Source organism: Syngnathus scovelli, chromosome 17, assembly GCF_024217435.2.
Source record: "Syngnathus scovelli strain Florida chromosome 17, RoL_Ssco_1.2, whole genome shotgun sequence".
NCBI lineage: Eukaryota > Metazoa > Chordata > Actinopteri > Syngnathiformes > Syngnathidae > Syngnathus > Syngnathus scovelli.
This window is the reverse complement of record NC_090863.1, coordinates 12,596,404-12,602,403: the sequence shown is the minus strand read 5'-3', so window position 1 is coordinate 12,602,403 and position 6,000 is coordinate 12,596,404.

The window sequence follows — 6,000 nt, the reverse complement described above, 5'->3', positions numbered from 1 at the left end:
TTCTAATGACTTTCCGATGGTGATTTAAAGGCTGGCTCAGTTGCAGCGCATCTCCCCCCCCCCCCCCCCCCAAAAAAAACCTCCTCTAGCCTGCTCTCTCTTGAGTCCCTTTCAGTGCTTTTGAAACTGTCATCCTTTTGTTTAAGGCCGTTTCCCCTCACTGGTATTCCCGGGAGGTCAGGAGGGGTCGCGTAAAGAAAAAAAAGTCTTGCTGTTGCATGCGTTCAACTTTTCCCCTTCCCGAGTCTGCTTGCTTATTTCACAATAAACCAGGGCAAGTTTGCTTTTAAGTAAATAATGGCGAGTATTGAGTGTGTGTGTTGTGCACCTGATGTTAGCAGGGAGCCAGATTGTGTGGGGCATGAACAGATGGAGGGGGGGGGGGGGGGTACATTTGGATATCACTCATGTGAAGTTATGTGTCCATGTTGCTTTTGCAATCCTTTGTGTACGTTTAAAAAAAAAAAATCATACCAGCACATTAATGGGGGCAATCAATAGAGGGCATTGCATTCATAAGAGAAGCTTGGGAGTCATTTGTGTTTAGGCTGATACGCGTCACTCTTATGTTTTATTTGTGAGAATGCGTGTGGGTCTATTCATTTCATGCCAAATTTATGATTCATTATGGCCCAAGTACATTAGCGATGCTATACTATTCTGAGTTTATTGCACCCATTGTAGCCAGAGCTGAAAAAGAGAACTAATGGATCAATCGTTCATTTCCAAACAAACTAATGTTGCAATTTTCCCTGTTAATGAGGTATTTGAGACTAATATTATATTCATCATTCATTTTCCGTGCCGGTTAAGGGGAGAGGACAGTCTGTCAGTTTCTTCTCGGCATTCTGACGTTTGCCCTGACTAGAAAATGTATTTTCTGCGTGAATAACTGTCCTAGCTATAGAGCAATTTACAAAAAAGAACTCCGTGTTTGCCACAGGAACGTTGAAGAGATGTTTATGAAGGCAAACTTAAATAGTGCTGGAGGGAACGGCTTCTGGTCAGGGAGGGAATTCAAATGGTGTTCAGGCTGGCAGGAAGACAGGTTCAAGGCAGGTTTGTGGCGAGTGCAGACAGCGAGCTGGCTGGAGATGAAAACTGCCCACAGGCGCCATTTTCAATTCAAAGAAAGTGCTAATTCAGCAGCCAAAACTTGACAGAGTGTTGAAAATCGGTCCAAAATCAGAAAGAAGGGCAGTTGATGATCATATTTCAGGATCAATTCACACTTAAGGACAATTTTTGGGGATATGTGGGAAGAAGCCAGAGAATTGTGAAAAGAAGAACGTGTCCTGTATTAAAGTAAAGACACGGAACAGCATTGGAAATAGATTAGAAATGGTCACATATTGGTTCACAGTGCTTTTTCAGTGTTTTCTTTTCTTTTTTTTTTTTGCTGTACCTCTTTGCAATTCTGTGAACGCCATGATAGCGAGTGGGGACTTTTAAAGACTGGACTCCTCCTCCTCCTCCTCCTCCTCCTCCTCCTCCTCCTCATGAGTGCCAACGCTTAGCTACATGGACTAATAAAAATCCTCTTTTAATGAGACATCTGATCAGCGCACCAAAACTTTACGGCAGGTGCCTTCATCGCTTAACGATTCTCGTCACGGATCGAATCTTATTAGCTCTATAACGTTAAACAATAACCCACTAACCTACTTTATGGAGTCTATGAGTCACATGAGACATTGGCTGCCAAGGTGGAGCTACTTCCCAAACTATTTGATAAGAACTCCCAGCCTCACTTATTTTGTAAATCCTCTCTTATCTGCCTTCCCACTCCTAACGCAAGTCCAGCTGGCTGCTTTTCGCAGCACTAAAGCCAATGTTTATGGATTGACCCTCCATAAGCAAGACTCTATCATGCCCTTTGAACGTCACAGCCCTCGCCTCCTACAATTCAAAATGTGACAGAGGCACCCCGCATACTTAAACAGGCTCGGTGCATCGTCGCCGTGTGTGCCAGCGGGACTTTAAAGGAGGCGCGCTGAATTCCCTTTGGAATAAACAACCACTGAAGATGAATATCTGGGCTGCGTTCAACAAATATGCTGCCTCACACTACACCAAAAAAGGAAAACAAAATCACCACGCTCACAGAGTTGATCAATATTTCAGCAGCTCAGTCTGGTTTGTTCATTCAGGCCATGAAATGGCTAATGAGGCAGGCGAATGTGTGACGACAATGTGCCCAACAAAGGAAAGTGACAAGACGTAATCATCTTTCATGATCAGCAGGACGCTACCCGGAGGAAGCTGCGGAGAACCACTCGATACTCTTCTGAGCGACAGTTATGAATAAGGACCTTTGCCTCCAGAGAGCGCCAACGTGTGCGCCCTCTGAGGCCGTGTGTCAAAGTTTCGTCACACGTTTAATCATTGTTTACGAATTATGGGAAAAAGTCATGAGCGTGGATTCCAATAGAGAGTCTTGTCTCGTCTTCCGGTGTAGCAAGGAAAACGTTGTATCAAGGTGCCATATTTCTCTGTCGTGTGTGACAAATGTTTTGTCTGCCGAACAATGGGCATTGTGCTTCTTTCTATCTTGTGAGATGAAATCTATGAGGGGCTATTGTTATTGCCCGTATTTTGATATACAAGTCTGCTGAAAAAAAGATCAACTCCGTGTGTAGGTTACGTTCTATTCCAATATGACTCTTCCCTCATAAGCGTCCTTGTAATTGCTAGACTTGAAACATTTCTTTACTTTACATTACTTTTGTGTTTTTCAAATCTTCTGCCATAAAATAATGACTTTAGGCTAGACAGTGGCGTCTTGAACCGTAAACGGCAAATTGAAAGCTTCAACCTTGTTTTTTCTTTTAGAACACATGCTCATTTAATTGTATTCTCTTCATATTCCGCAAATACAACATATATATTTTTTGTCTCTCTGTATAACTAAACCTAATATTAGAAATATCACTGGATAGTTTTCTGAAACTGAGCACTATTATGATTAGAAAGTGAGAATTCCCAAAGTATTATATGTGATCTGGTGTGCTTAATGTTTTGGTTTGAGAGCTCCATCTTTACATGAGCTTTGAAGCTAAATGGAGGAAAGTTCCCTCTTGCACAAGTCCTCACAGACCCTCGACACAATGTAGTCTGCAAAAGTACAACCCCGTGTCATCAAAGCTATCCCTGCGGAGGCGTTCTTCTTGATTGCTCCCCTCATCCAAGCGCCCTATTTCTCCCCATCTTTGTTTGCTGCACTTGCGCTAGCGTCGAAGAGAAAAAAAAAAAGCCTGCTTTACCCCCATCAGTTTGTGTGTCACTGAAAAAGGGAGCCAGAGTAAAATAAATAAATAAAAGAATGAAACTTTTCAAATTGAGGGCTTTGTTGCTGCCAGAGAACAGAAAGCTGACAAAGTTTTATAAAGGCAACCGTGAAGTTCTGCCTCATTAGATAGAATAGCTGTTCTATATTCAAAGTCTCTTTGGGGCTAACAAATGCAATGAGTTGGCCAAATATGGTTTGTTCCGCCAAAGATGCGGTCTTTTTTTTTTTTTTCCTAGGAATGGTGGGTGGGGTTGGCATTTTGGCACATTGTGAGATATCCTTCCAAAAAAAGGCTTTAGGCTGAAGGGTTAATGCTAACGCACGTTGCAAAATGCCGGCTAATTAATAGCGTGTGTGTGGCGGTTTTGTAACGCTTGAAACTGCAAAGATTTGAACACAAACGGTGCAACAGGACATATAGAAAGACAATATAACAATTCATCTATCCTCTGCAAAAGCAACAATTAATATTATGGCGAAAAAGAGTCATTCTATGAAGTATTTATAGAGGCACGGAATTTCCAGAAAGTAGCGCCATTGAATTTTCATAAAAATCCACCGACTTTATGAACAAATCTTTTGAATGTGGGAGCAAAAAAAAAAAGAGGGTAATAGGAAACCATCTTCAAAGTGTCACTTTATGTGTGTGTGTCCTAGATTCTATTTGATATGTACGAGAAGGCGAGCCAGGCTGCGCAGCTTTGGGCCGAGACGATGGGAGAATTCACACAGTGTCATTATTTTCATTTGTGTAGCTATTATTCATGACTCGCGCTATTTGATCATTGATAAGGCAGTGGGGCTCTATTAGGCTCATTAGGAATCCTAATGAGAATGTTGGACATGCTATTAGAGGTGCTTAGCAGCCTCGATGTCTGGATATGAGCTGGAGTATTGGCCGGGCAGATGGACGCAGCTTCGGGGGCTGCCCGCCCGCCCTCACCCCTGACCTGCCACAGATGTCCCAAACTCAGCCAGGGCTCCATTCCGCCAAGAAGCAGAAAATCACTAAAGCACCGGAACCGACTCGGTCAATACGTGGGACAATTAGGAGCATTTGAGCGCCGCTTCTGGCTGTGCTTGTGCGTAAAGAGCGAGGGGGTGAAAGTGGGAGCGAGGCCATGCTGTGCCCATTTCTGTACAGCTGGTTTGAGCGACGCCTCGGCTCGGCTCGGCTCTGAATGGGAATCTGGTGGTCATACATAAATTAAGAGGTTAAGTGAGCCGTCAGGAACAAATGTCGCGTTTATCAACTAAGGAGAACAGCTCCCAGCAGTGAGCCCACAGCCTGCGATTCACCCTTTGGGCTGAATTTCAATGTTTTTGTATCATTTGATTCAAGTCTAATTAACGTTCGGATTCATAAAGCTGCTCTATTAAAATTCATATGCGCATATGTGTGTGTGTGTGTGTGTGTGTGCGTCACATGGCAACTGTAATTGTGCTCCTGGAGTATAGGCTTATTTATTTATTTATTGAAAACTTGATGTGCTAGAACAAAACGAGGCCAAACTGGAAAAACGTACCTAGAAAAACTTTACTTACAAGTCTAATTAAATAATTGAGTAAAAATTGCTGACCATTGTCATCAACAGTAAAAATATTTTTTTCCTTTTGTACTTAAAAAAAAAATAATAATACAAGAGCCAAATCAGGACTTAATTTGACCTTTACCGGACTTAACTCTACTCTTGATTGAATAGACAACCATTTTGATTGAATTCTAGTTTCATTCTACAATTTTTTTACAGCATGCACCCTTGGATGGATGGATGGATGGATGGCTGGAAATGTATTAATATGCAAAACGTGTTCAAAGGCAGTAAGTAAGCTGCGACTGGAATTCATTAAGAAACGTGATGTTGGGGAGGCACAACAAACATTCCCACTCCCACCCCCACTCGAGGGGCATCCCGCAGGAATGCGCGGGGCAGGTGTAAATGTCAGCTCTTAATGAGCCACATCAGATTTATCAAAGGAGCGTCATGCAGAGCCATTGGACCATTAGTCCGAACGAGACAAAAGCCATCAGAGAGGTTTCCCCGCTAAACGGTGCGGAATGGGTTGCTGCTGCGGGAGTTTTATTGTAGCTGCAAACCCCCGCGGGCTGCACCAGGCTCACCAGTCCAGCTTTGGCTTCTAACGAGACAGATGAATGTTCTGGAGAAACGGCGCCCATCGGGGAGGAGACGGCCGTCAAAGGAAACACGTAGGAGGGATCGTAAAAACGGAGACGCTCTTGCAACGTACTAAGCAAGCGCCTACCTTCTTGGACTATTGGGAAGCGCAATTCCATATTCGGTCAACTAGAACCATCAAGAAAAGATCATCAGCACAACCAATACGTTAGTGTTTGCAGCTGGCAGCCTTAATGGCACTGCTGTGGCTTTATTAATATTTTGGTGACCCCATTTTACTACATGAGAGTGTCAAAGTACAAGGGCGCACTCGGAGACAATCCGCACAATTCTCAAGCGTCCTTGATGTGGAAAAGGCCAAGCAGTTGAAGGAATGGGATGGAAATACAAAAAGTCCTGCCTAGCTACAAAAACAGATATGCTCAAACCTCATTGAATAAAGTACATAAGCGGACAAGTTTAGTCACATATTCAATCAATAAAAGAAACATTTTAAGCATATCATTAATTATACCTGCGCACCAAACCAATAAAGAAGACATAACTCCTAACTAGACATTTTTATATATGGTG